Genomic DNA, 14,158 nt, shown 5'->3' with positions numbered 1-14,158 from the left:
GCTTAATCCCTATTGGCTTGACCTGGGGAGGTCCAATGAGGCAAAAGCCAGACTTATTTAGCAGCTAGGGCTCGCCCAAGAGAGGGGGGGGGCTGATTTTTGCTTGGCATTGACACACACACTCTCACACTTGACCATGTGTGAAGGGAAAATACTCTATCTCCTCCCAAGCTTTAATGGAGAGCTCATCACCTACTCCAAGCTTGTGAGATAGAAGCCTACATCAACACTCTCTTGGCATGTGGATGCAAATCCAACCAAGAGCCAAGCTTCAATGCATGCTCATCTTCTCTACCAAGCTAATTACTAAGCTAAGCTATGCTAATATGAGTGATTATGTGAGGAGATGTACTTCTTTCTCGTAAGATACTTCTTTTTCCTCTCAATCTACTCTCATACCCTGCTAGCTCTCACCATCTTCGAAGGTGTGTGAGGTCTTGGGTCTGAGAACGGGGATAATTCAAGTTGTGTTTGATTAAGTGTTTTTCTTGGTGTATGAAGCTTCCATCTTCATTGCACTAGCTAGTCTTGAAGGAACACAAAGAATTGTATTGTACAATGTCTCTCTTGATGGGAGAAACCATAATACAAAGCCTTTTGGAGGGGGGACCGGCTCCATGCAAATCCGGTCCTCAACTGTTGTCAATAGCTTAATTGCTCTCTCTTTTGAAAGTATTGTCGATGCTATCTAACTAGGTGTTATGCTTTTTGTTTCTCTCTCCACCCAAGCACTCTTGTAATTCTCATTAGGAATCAACTCTAATGAAATGCCCACTATGTTCATGCTAAATTCCGCTACACAAAAGATTTTAGGCCATTAAATGTTACATTGGTATCAGAGCTCAAGGTTTCTCTTTTCTTGCTCAAGAAGGGAGGTCCTCAAGCTAGCTACAAATGGTTGGTATTATTAATTGCCTGTGAGTAAGTAGAATAGGGATTTTTCAGCCTTGCAGTGCGCCTGCCTTTGTGCAGTTAACGGGGCATCACCGTCGAGAGCTATGGTCTTAATAGTGGAGTCCTACGGGGCTTGCCTACGGCTTAACCACTATTGAGCTATTAGAAGCTTGACAGGAGCCGGTGCTGTTTTGGTGTCGAAAGACCCTCTCTTCTATTCCTTGCAATTAATGGTATTCGAGCCGCGGGTACAGTAGCTTGAGTGCTTTTTCTAAAGGGGTAAAGAGGAGTAGCAACTAGGGCTTGAAGTGCCAAAGTACACCTAAAAAGTTTACACCTAAAAGTTGTTAGAATGGCTGACAATAGTAAAGAGAGTGAAATTAATGTTGATAACTTTGATTTTGCTCATGAGCAAGCTACTAATGATGCTTCAATGCTTGTTAATTATCTTGTTTCTAGGCTTCAACAAGCCATGGGCAATCCATCTCTCCAAAGTGAAGTGCAACGGCAGCTCCGTGCTCACGGGATTCTCCAAGCTCATCACCATGACGAGAGAACACCTAGGAAGCCTCCTTGTGAGACTACCAAAAGAGGTCTCTCTCCGATTCGGGAAGAAGAAGAGAATCCATATGAAGGGCTCAAGAACTTACTTCTTGATGATGCATCTCCTTCCCAAAGGAGAACTCAAGAGCCTCCACCGAAGGAACGAGAAAGAAGCGAGTCTCCCGCCACCTCGGCGGAGATGGCTCCACGAAGACGGCGGGCTAAACGCTCTCCATCACCACCAAAGCGGAGAAGACCATCACACTCTTCTCCACGCCATAATTCAAAGAGGGATGATAAAAAGCAAGAGAAGAAAAAGGCGAGAAAGAGGACACCCTCTTCTCCATCTTCTTCATCCTCTTCCTCTTATGAAAGCTATGGTGAAGACGACAAAGATCAAGACAAGAAAAAGGCGAGAAAGAGGTCACCCTCTTCTCCACCTTCTTCAAATTCTTCATCTTCTGAAGAAAGTGATGGTGCAACTTTTGAACCATCAAAAAGAAGAGGCCATAGAAAATCCTATGCCGCATGGAAGAGGTCGTCCAAGCTGAAGAAATTCAAAGAGGGAGGGAAGAGCATCTCTTTCCTTACCTATGATGGCACCTTCGGTGCTACGACAAAGTTTTGGCCTTTATCCAGCAATTCGATGCGGCGTTTGGAGATGAGGGCTTCACAGAGTCCTCTAAGCTATGCCATGTAGCTATGCACTTTCAAAAGTCCGCCAGACAATGGTGGTCTAGCCTACGAGCCAACGGTGAAGCTCCACGAACATGGAAGGCTTTAAGAGCTTCCATTATGAAGCAGTTTTTGGCCACCGATGCCAAAGACAAAGTACTCACCGAATGGCGAAGCTTAAAGCTCTCTCCCAATGAATCCATCCACAAATATGTAGACAAGTTTTGGGACCTACAACTCAAAGCCACTGTCTTCAAAAAGTTGGATTTTGGAGAGCAAAAGCAACAATTTTGTGCGGGCTTAACCGAAGAAATGGCGGAGTATGTCAACTCCCAAAGGCCACGTACCATATCGGCGGTAATACACCATACTATGGTGGCCTCGCGAATCAATTTCCAAACGGGGGGTAAAAGAAATAATAAGCCCCCGTAAAACAAGGGTTCCAATGAGCCTAAGGGGAAGGACAATGTCCAAAAGTCTCCTAAGGGCAATTCCAACAAAGCTAAAGAGAAGGGAGTTTACAAAGGAAAGAATAAACTCTCTCCTGAAGAGCTTGAGCGTTATCGTAAAGATAACCGGTGTTTCAAGTGCGGCGAACAAGGGCATGCGTACCGCGCTTGTCCCCAAAAGAACAACCGCCAAGATCCTCCTAGAGCTTCTTTGGTTGAAATCCAAGAGGAGGAGATTCATCAAACTCACCACAAAGGATCTCCTCTATGCCATGCTTGGGGAAAGGTAAGAGAACATGATGCTTTTATTCTCTTTGACCCTGGTTCTACTCACAATTTTATATCTATGGAGTTAGCCACCAAGCTAGGCGTACAATCCTACGAGATGGGAGATATCCTACCCGCAGACAGTGCCTTCAAGGGGCAAGAAGCTTCAGTCACTCCCTTAATCGGGAAATTGAGGCTTCATGTCCAAGGCTATGTGGACAAAGAGGACTTCTTTATCTCTCCTCTCAAGCATGAGGATGTAATCCTAGGGGCACCATGGTTTGACCGTCTGGCTGCCCATGTTAAATTTCCTGAAAGGAGAATCTCCTTTAAGTTCAGGGAAAAGGACATGTATATAGATGCTAGGGAGATGGGTAACACCATCCCCATTGTACATACACCAGCTTTCAACAAGTCAATAAAGAGCTCTATTTCCGTGTACATGATTTTTGTTAAAGATTCTCAAAATGAACCTAATGCTTTAGCAAAAGAAAATAAAAGCAACCAAAAGGAATTAGAGTTATCCAATTTTCTCAAGGGGTTTCAAGATGTCTTTATTGACGACATCCCTTGTGAGCTACCTCCTAAACGAGGTAATGACGACCATGCAATTGAACTTCTTCCAGGAAGTTCACCGCCTAACAAACCTCCTTATAGAGTTTCTCAAGCTCAACAAGAGGAGATTATGCGGCAAGTGCATGAGTTAATTGAGAAGGGCATGGTTAGGCCTAGCTCATCTCCATTTTGCTCACCTGTGCTATTAGTGCAAAAGAAAGACGGCACATATCGTATGTGTGTCGACTATAGAGCACTAAATAGGATCACTATCAAGAATAGGTTTCCCGTTCCACGGGTAGAAGACCTATTTGATAAGCTACAAGGATCGACCTACTTCAGTAGGATTGACCTAAAAAGTGGCTATCATCAAATAAGGATAGTTGATCAAGACATTGTAAAGACCGCATTTCGTACTACATTTGGTCTTTACGAATACATTGTCATGCCTTTTGGCTTGACTAATGCACCAGCCACATTCAACCGCTTGATGGAGAAGCTGTTCAGGCCTCATCGAACCTTCACTGGAGTGTTCTTTGATGATATTATCATCTACTCTAATTCATTGGAGGAACACAAGCAACACCTCCAGGTAATATTTCAAGTTTTAAGAGAGAATAAACTTTATGTTAATCGAAAGAAAAGTGAATTTTTCTTGCAAGAGATTCAATATTTAGGTCACATTATCTCTCAAGATGGAATCCAAATGGATCCATCCAAGTTAGAGGTAATAAAAGGATGGCCTAAACCAAGGAATCTTCATGAACTAAGAAGCTTTATAGGTATGTGTGCATACTATAGACGCTTCATAGAAAAGTTCTCACAAATTGCGGGACCATTACATGACCTAACAAAGAAAAATGTTAGGTATACGTGGTCTGCTAAGGAGAACAATGCTTTCGAAAAGCTTAAAGAAAAGCTTATCTCTCAACCTGTGCTTACACTACCGGATCTCTCAAAACCATTTGAGGTCCAATGTGATGCTTGTGGTGATTGCCTTGGGGCTGTTTTGCTCCAAGAAGGGCACGCCATAGGCTATGAGAGTCGAAGGCTCGACCCTGTTGAGCAAGCTCTAGGCATATACGAAAAAGAACTCCTTGCAGTTCTACATGCCTTAGACTCATGGAAGCACTATTTATTGGGGACTCCTTTCATTCTGCGAACGGATCACCAAAGTCTTAAGTACTTCATGACGCAGACCAAGCTCTCCGACAAACAAATGAGGTGGGCAAATTTCCTTTCGCAATTTCATTTTCATATTGCTCACATTGCTGGCAAGCATAATCAAGTAGCCGATGCACTCTCAAGACGACCGAGAGTGAATGCGGTTTCCATAGCAACTCACAATGATCTATCTTTAATGATAGATGAGTATGCTATTGATCCCGATTTTAGAGATGTGATTTCAGCCCTTGCATTAGGGAAGAAAGAAGAACCATTTACTTTACAAGATGGTTATCTTCTCTATGGCAATAGACTATGCGTTACTAACTCACTACGTGAGAAAGTAATGTATGAATCTCATGCTCCCCCATATGCGGGGCATAGAGGGATTCAGTCTACCCTAAAGGGAATTGAAACATATTTCTATTGGCCTACCATGAAAGTGAACATACATGAGTATGTTTCCAAATGTGTGGTATGTCAAAAGACAAAATTTGATAGAGGGAAGCAACTTGGATTGCTTCAACCCTTGCCAATCCCTAATTCACCGTGGGAGAGCATATCCATGGATTTTATCTTTGGATTGCCTAAGTCTATCCATGGGAATACGGGAATATGGACGATAGTAGACAGGTTCAGTAAACAAGCTCATTTTATACCTGTCAAAAAGACTATCAAAGCCCATCAAATGGCAACCCTCTTCATTTCACAAATTTTCAAGTACCATGGCTTGCCAATGTCCATAGTGTCGGATAGAGATCCTAGAATGACCAGTAATTTTGGAAGGGTCTCTTTGAGAATTTAGGAACAAGGCTAAACTTCTCTTCGGCCTATCATCCACAAACTGATGGCCAAAGTGAAATAGCTAACCTAACTATTCTCGATCTACTAAAAGCCTATGTAACGGAAGTAGATCAAAGATCCCAATGGGAGAAGTACTTACCCTTAGTAGAGTATGCTTACAATAACACTGTACATACTTCTACAGGAAAAGCACCTTTCGAGGTAATTGAGGGAAGATCAAAAAGTCCCTTGCTACTTAAGGTACATGGGAAGATCTTCGCTGCAGATGAGTATAGCCGAGACCTACAAGAATCTTTCCAAAAGATTAAGGATGCTATCTCTATCTCACAGCAAAGGCAAAAGGCTGCTGCTGACAAGCACAGAAGAGCCCAAGCCTTTAAAGAAAACGATTGGGTCTTGTTAAAGTTTCCCAAGGCTCGATTAAGGCACACGACGGGCAAGAATCCTACGGGCCACCAAAAGTACTATGCTAAACTAGCAAAAAGGTACTATGGTCCCTTCCAGATTCTTAGGCCAATCAATGAGATGGCCTATCAACTTAAGTTGCCCAATCATTGGCTCATACACAATGCTTTTCATGTGAGCCTCTTAAAGCCTTACAAAGGAGAGCCACCTCAAGAACCAACTATTGAAGACCCACCGGAGATCGAGGACCACGAGGAGGTGCTGCAGCCCGAGTCCATTCTCCGACATGAAGACAAGGTATTAAGAGGCGGTAAGACTATCAGACGATATCTTATTAAGTTTAAGAATTATCCTTTTGAAGATGCTAGATGGATGCAAGGCATACAATTAAAGGATAACCTAAACCTTGTCAATGCTTACAATGCTTCCCAAGAGTAAGCAAATGTACAAAATGTTAAAAATGAACAAAAAATTTTGTCTTATAAGACTCTCTTTTTCTTTATTTGTGCACAAAAATGAAGTAGTATGCATGCTTAGATCAAGTTTGCGGAGACGACGTCTCCCAAACACCAAGTAGAGCTTGTCACTCTACTATGGAAGACTGATAGGACTAATGTGCAGACATGCTTGCGGCAGCCTCAGGCTCTCAAGCGCCAAATGGACTAGTCATCCATTATGGAATGATGTCGTAGGGTAACATAGGGATCCTCTACCCGCTAAGAAAAGGACTCATGCATATGCTTTATCTTCTCTACACCATAGTCGAGGACGACTATGATTTCAAGAGAGAGGTAATGTCATAATAATCAATATCTAATTCTCCTAAATGATTTTCTCATATTAAACTGATCATTTAATGTGGGGAAGTGCCAAGGGAGAAAAAGCTAGAATATTGGTTAAGTTAGCAGACCGGCCACAGTAGGGATCCAAAGGAGGGAAAATAGGGATCCAAAGGGGGGGCCATCTGCAAAAGAGCCATGTGAAACAATGGGCCAAAAAGACCCTAAGGTTCAGCCCATTAAGACTTCCAAAATGCTAAGGTTCCAAAATTCAAAGGTTGTGTCCAAAGGTCAACCCTAGGGAAAATTGGATGCTTAGTGTGTGCCCTAAAAGTCTTTGCATATCCCTACATGGGAGGGGGCGAGCCCCAAAGCTAGGGGATGAGAGAGAAAGCCACACACACACACACAGGCTCCCTTTACACAAAGGGAATGAGGGACACATGTCAGCTCCCTAGGCCAGATGCCCACAAGGTGTGCCCAATTCCTATTGGAAGACCCTTGAAGTGGACCAATGAGAATTAAGCTAGAGTAAATCTAGTTTAATTAATTTAAAAACATTTAATAAAAGAAACCAATAAGAATTAAGTGTCCTAGAAGACTATTGGGCAGTCTCCCAAGGGGTCCAATGAGCATTCAGGAGCCCCATGGCTTGCCTGATTCCTATTGGCCAGGAGGCAAAGGGGTCCAATGAGAGTTTAGTTTAATTATTTAATTACCTAAAGCTCTCACAAAAGGGGAAAGGGGGACACATGTCAGAAGGCTATCACTTATGCTGCTTAATCCCTATTGGCTTGACCTGGGGAGGTCCAATGAGGCAAAAGCCAGACTTATTTAGCAGCTAGGGCTCGCCCAAGAGAGGGGGGGGGCTGATTTTTGCTTGGCATTGACACACACACTCTCACACTTGACCATGTGTGAAGGGAAAATACTCTATCTCCTCCCAAGCTTTAATGGAGAGCTCATCACCTACTCCAAGCTTGTGAGATAGAAGCCTACATCAACACTCTCTTGGCATGTGGATGCAAATCCAACCAAGAGCCAAGCTTCAATGCATGCTCATCTTCTCTACCAAGCTAATTACTAAGCTAAGCTATGCTAATATGAGTGATTATGTGAGGAGATGTACTTCTTTCTCGTAAGATACTTCTTTTTCCTCTCAATCTACTCTCATACCCTGCTAGCTCTCACCATCTTCGAAGGTGTGTGAGGTTTTGGGTCTGAGAACGGGGATAATTCAAGTTGTGTTTGATTAAGTGTTTTGCTTGGTGTATGAAGCTTCCATCTTCATTGCACTAGCTAGTCTTGAAGGAACACAAAGAATTGTATTGTACAATGTCTCTCTTGATGGGAGAAACCATAATACAAAGCCTTTTGGAGGGGGGACCGGCTCCATGCAAATCCGGTCCTCAACTGTTGTCAATAGCTTAATTGCTCTCTCTTTTGAAAGTATTGTCGATGCTATCTAACTAGGTGTTATGCTTTTTGTTGCTCTCTCCACCCAAGCACTCTTGTAATTCTCATTAGGAATCAACTCTAATGAAATGCCCACTATGTTCATGCTAAATTTCGCTACACAAAAGATTTTAGGCCATTAAATGTTACAATGTATGTATACATATATATCTATACGTACAAATCGTACACACACCCACACACACACACACCAAGGCTTCGGAAACATTTTTTGTAGACTCGTCTTTGGAACCTTTTCACACGTATATAAGCTGACTAACTCTAAATTTGAGGGGGATAATCTCACTACAAATCTCATATTATAACTAAAAATTTCATAATTTGAATTGGCTTGAAAACCTTCTTGCCAAAATTTGAGCCAGCAATTTTTTATTTTGAATAGGCTTTGGATAAAGCGAACCTATCTTTTTTCGAGCGCTCACACACACACACACACACACACACACACACACACACATGCATGCACGCACAAAGGAATCTCAAATCTCGAGCGAGATTTTTCGAGCAATCCCTAAAACGAGCAAGATTGGCCAAGGCACACTATACAAAACAAAAACCAAACATTAATTTTTAGGTGACTGCAAGCACAAAAAATAAAAATTAAAACAAGATTACACCTAATTTCAATGGTAAAATGACCACAAATTTTTGACAGAAAAGACCCCTTGAATAAGGGTTTGATAGAATGTTTCCTTTGATGGGATAGAACAATTGGAACCCTTACAATGGCATGTTAATATTCCTCTTCATGGAACTAGTTGCCCTCATATATTAAAAGCTCATTTCTACCACCATTGATCCTTGTTGGGAATAATGGCACCATGATTCCAATGGATATAAATCTCCTACTCCTACCTCCCTACATGTAGGACCAGGAGACTTACACTAAAAGAGTAACGTTGTTGCCACTCGAACAAATCTCATGAATAAGGAGAGTCAGGGAGCTTGAGCTTCTTTTCACTTCTTCCTCTCCTCTCTCTTGCTCTACCTCAAGTTATTGAGGGTTGATGTACAATAACATATTATGCATTTTAAGTTACTCTAGAGAAAAGGGGGGAAACTTGAAAATAATTATATTATTGCAATGAGGCTATTCTTTTGAGAAAATCCACATCATGGTATATATTAAAGTTTGGATCACACCATCATAGGTAGCTTTCTATCGCCGGGGGGGGGGGGGGGGGGCAAACATGTCAAGGGAGGTGATAACGATGGGGGATTATAAAGAGTGCTTTGATAGAAGAGTATGCAAGGTCGATAAAACTATGAACAATTTTCTTATGACAACTTTGTCCACATGCTAGTTCTCTTTCACCTACCCATATCGATAGAAACCTAGGTTTAGTGTAGTTCCACCTACAAATTTTGAGATTTATCCTTAAATTCAAAGTAGAAGGTGAATAAACCTACAAACTTTAGAGAAATTTAGTGTAAAAACCTTCTCTTAAATTTTTCATATTAATATGAGCACAACTCAAAGCTCCTAGATTGCTCGGGGTTCCTAGTCTGATGAGTTGTTCGTCATGCCTCAACCCAGATTACTCACCCAACGTGTGATGCCCCTATGTTGAATACACTTCTTAGAGCCATGGTGTATGATTGTCATTGTAGTCCTTTAAAATGATTTTCCTAATGCGGCTTAGCCCTCATTTTTGTTTGTACTCTATTTAGTGTTTGGGAGTTGTACGTCCATCAATGCCTCATAGCAATTCAAATGGATGGTAGTCTAGCATTGCATCTGTCATCTTGTAGAATGATGTGGCCCAAGCCTCAGTCCTTAGCACCCCATAAGGTAACCCCCTCAAAGGGGTAACTGGGAGGTTGGTTGTGCTACAACAAACAAAATTGTGATATGTTGAGACAATTGTGTTGGCTAGGGAAGGTAAATCTTAGGGTCCCTAATCATTGAAAAATTTGGTTTTGAAGGAATTGGGCAAGGAAACTCACAATAGACGAGGCAAGAAGGTCCTCAAGTTCAACCGTCGTCATTTTCAATAACTATATAGTATAAACAAAACCCTTCAAAAAATCTCTTTGAAAGAGACACGGACTCTTTCACGCACGAGCAGGAACCAATGCTCCAAAAAAACTTTGTTCTGAAAACTTGGCAAACCTACCTATGAGAATTTTACTGGTAAACTGACTAAATTTGACGAGTTTTACACCAAATGACACTAAATTTCTCTAAATTTTGTAGGTTTTCTCACTTTAAAATTTAAAATTTAGAGGTAAATCTCCAAATTTGCAGGTGGGATTACACTAAACCTAGGGTTTTTTTTCAACCCCTCCCCCTCTTTTTCTCTCTCCTTTCTCTCTCTCAATCTCTTTATAAAAAAAACTCTTTGAAAGAGCCTACGCCCGCGTGGACTTTTTGTTTAGAGAGAGAGAGAGAGAGAGAGAGAGAGAGAGAGAGAGGAGAAGGAGGAGGAGGGGATCGTATATGGGCGAGGGAAGGCTAGAAGGGAAGAGGCTGAGGAGGTGGAGATCGTGCATGCTATAGGATCAACATATCTGTGTTGATGTGCGTCACACGACCTTGTACTTTGTCACAAGGAGAGCTTCTACATGTTGACATAGATCCACCTAATCTCTTGTCACACCATCGTTTTTGGTCTTGCGGCTTGAGTAGGTCTTTCCCAACCCAATTAAGCATCCAGTGTGAAGAATCATGGTGGTTATTGGACTAAGCGAGGCAGGGGAGGGAAAGCACGTACTCCTGCGAGGCAAGAGTTCAGAATTTCATACTACAAAAGGAGACCCCCGAACTCCGAAGAGGCACAGCTACTAAGTCGCACTTCTCTCTCTCCCTCCCTCCCCCCGCCCCCCCCTCTCTCTGTGACACACACACACACACACACAGTATCGTTGGAACTTAGATCTTTAAGGTCTCTTGGGATAGTTTCCTATGATGTTAAAACTCTCTTCTTCTCGGGTGTGTGTGTGTGGGTGTGGGTGTGTGTGCTAATAAAAAGAGGAAAATGGTATAACCTTTCTATCACCCAAGTGTGGTAGATTGGTTATGCCATTTCCCTCTTGAATAACAGGTCTTGAGTTCAACTCTCCTCGTCGGCAAGATCTTTAAGGTCTCTTGGGATAGTTTCCTACAATGTTAAAACTCTCTTCTTCTTCTTCTTCTTCTTCTTCTTCTTCTTCTCTCTCTCTCTCTCTCTCTCTCTCTCCAGAATATTGTACTAGATGTGTCCAAAATTTGAACCGCTTGACACAAAAATTTAAGCATTACAAAAGCCGATCCAATTGTATGATAAAAAATTTGTAATAAAAGTGAACCTTATTGATGCATTAATTTGTTAAACATATTGCAAAACCTAACTGCGAGCCCTTGTAAGCTCATCAGAGAACTGTTAGCACACAAAGAGGCTGACCTTGAATGAGAACTACAAAGCTAAGCCTTGAAACAAATAGAGCTTCTGCTCTTGCTGCATGCAACAATTGAAGTGATATGATAGCACCTTGCAAACGCAAGATGGACGAGAGAATACAACATCAGAGACAGGGCAGGGGAAGAGGAGTTGCCACCCTTAAGGACTGCTGGGAAGCATCATTGTAGAAGGCCTTGAGCAAGCTGGCCTTGATTAAGTGGTCGCCCGTGCAGGAGTCAGATAAATGGAAACGCAGAGCAGGTGCATACGTGGAAGGTGAAGGTGCAGCTTGTGTGTAAGAGAGGAGCGCTGACTGATGTAATCACCGGCACGTTTGATGCCTTCCTTGGCGAAGCGTCTGCTCTCTCTCTCTCTCTCTCTCTCTCTCTCTCTCTCTCTCTCTCTCTCTCTCTCTCTCAAAGAAAAATCACCACAAAAAACAGTTATTCATCTACAAGGATTACTTCAAACTCAGTCAATGGTAGATTATTGTTTGACTTGACTGAAAAAGTGGCAGTCACCTCAATAGCCTTGCCACTTGTCCACTGCAAGGCGCATGGAGCACCTTCCTGCATTACATCCACTTGCTCATTACGGGCAAGGAAAACGATCACGATAGTATCATTTCCACTGACGCATTCAGCAAAGCGCAAAGGGGTGCTCTAAAGGGCATCGAAGCGGCTCTTCTGCATCACCTGCTTGGCTCTCACCACCTGCAGGTTGTGGCTGGATGTAACGGGCCTTAGATCTTGCGCTTCTGCTTCGACGCCGCCATGCCTACCCCCTTCTCTCTCTCTCTCTCTCTCTCTCTCTCTCTCTCTCTCTCTCTCTCTCTCTCTCTCTCTCTCTCTCTCTCTCTCTCTCTCTCTCTCTCTCTCTCTCTCTCTCTCTCTCTCTCTCTCTCTCTCTCAAAAAAGAAGCTCTCTGAAAGAGCGTGCACCGTGTTTTAAAAAAATCTCTCTGAAAGAACGCGCACTCTTTCAGAGAGCTTCTTTTTTAAGAGAGAGAGAGAGAGAGAGAGAGAGAGAGAGAGAGAGAGAGAGAGAGAGATCTTCGTCATCTGCTGAAACATCATGTGTGTATGTGTGTGTGTGTGTGTGTGTGTGTGTGTGTGTGTGAGAGAGAGAGAGAGAGAAATCTTAATCATCTGCAAAAACATCATGTGTGTGTGCGCGTACGTGTGTGTGTGTGTGTATGTGAGAGAGAGAGAGAGAGAGGGGGGTGGGGGGGACCCTTGCTTCTATTGCTATCAACGCACACACACGAGAGAGAGAGAGAGAGAGAGAGAGAGAGAGCAATCGTTGCTCCTGTTAGCCTACAGCGCGCTTGCGCGCAAGAGAGAGAAAGAGAGAGAGGAAATGAAATGAAATAAAATGTTATATTAAACATTTTCAAAAGGCCAAAATGACGTATGAAACTCATACAGGATCTAATATGGTGTATGGCCACTGTTGTGTGTGTGTGTGTGTGTGTGTGTGTGTGTGTGTGTGTGTGTGTGTGTGTGTGTGTGTGTGTGTGTGTGTGTGTGTGTGTGTGTGTGAGAGAGAGAGAGAGAGAGAGAGAGATATGTGCCTGGGGTGGTTCATCAAGACCAAGTACGAGAACTGCTTCCGGTTCATCAAGACCAAGTACGAGAAGTTGAAGCAGTTGAAAATGGCCAAGTACAAGAAGGTGGATCTCACCAACAACATGTGAGTGAAAGCCCGCAACCGACTTGCACAGAAGATCATTGCACAAACCCTCAAGGATGCGGGCAGGAAGGCCCTTGCCATCTAATTCACTCTCTCTCCCTTCTTGAGCTACTTGGACTTCCCCTCCTCGACTATGTTGCATGTCCTGAGTAAGTATTTCAAATCTGCATACCTCATCTGATAACCAAACCTGTAATTATGTAGCTCGCATTCATTTATCAACAGAGCTGGATGAGGAGTGTGAATGAAGCCAAAGGCTCATCAGACCATGACTTGCACTAGTGGCAAATTGCAATATTCCCCAAATATGCCTTTCCCTCGACATTGAGTTGTCTTCCACTAATCCCGTCACACACTCTGCTAAAAGCGCAAGCAACTAGTTGCACTCATATTGAAGCCGCTGGCTTAATTACTTGAGCATTATAAACATCATAAGCTTTTCTGCCCTCATGTCCACTTTGACGTTTACTTGTTTTCTGCATCGCCAACAGTCTGATAGCATTAACAGAAAAATGTGCTGACAAGTAGGGACTCAAGTACTTGAGCACTAACATTGTCTCATCCAAATGACTTCTTAAGGGGAGGATCACATAAGATCTACGATTTCTCAGTACTACTCTGGAGCTTGTGAGCCTTGATGTAGTCCCATACTCGCTTGAGGGCATAAGGCCTTGTGGTCTCCAAGGTTTGCAAGATGGGAGCCAGGGTGGAGGAGACCCTATAGAGGATCTGAGCACCACCTCTAGGGTCGGGCTTGGGGTCGGGGTCGGGAGTGGTTTTGAGTTTGGGTACTTTCTTGCTCATCTATATATTCATCAACTCATGCAAAATGCAGAGCACTCACACACTATACAAGGGGCAAGATCCCAATCGATGGCAAAACGAAGGATCGCGATCAATGGCATGAAGATGGATTGGGATTGGCTAGGGTTGAACGATCGAAGTTGGAACTTGCACGTACAATACCCCATATTGTAGCAACAAGGCTCCCTGATACAACCAAGCATTGGAAGGTGGAAGTCAAGTAGTAAATCATGCAAGTGCAATTAGGAAGCGAGAGCTAATTGGCCATCCGA

This window comes from Adiantum capillus-veneris, chromosome 27 (assembly GCF_014529385.1).
Source record: "Adiantum capillus-veneris isolate H3 chromosome 27, ASM1452938v2, whole genome shotgun sequence".
NCBI classification, from domain to species: Eukaryota; Viridiplantae; Streptophyta; class Polypodiopsida; order Polypodiales; family Pteridaceae; genus Adiantum; species Adiantum capillus-veneris.
The sequence above is the reverse complement of the archived record's forward strand: the minus strand, read 5'-3'. Positions refer to the sequence as shown.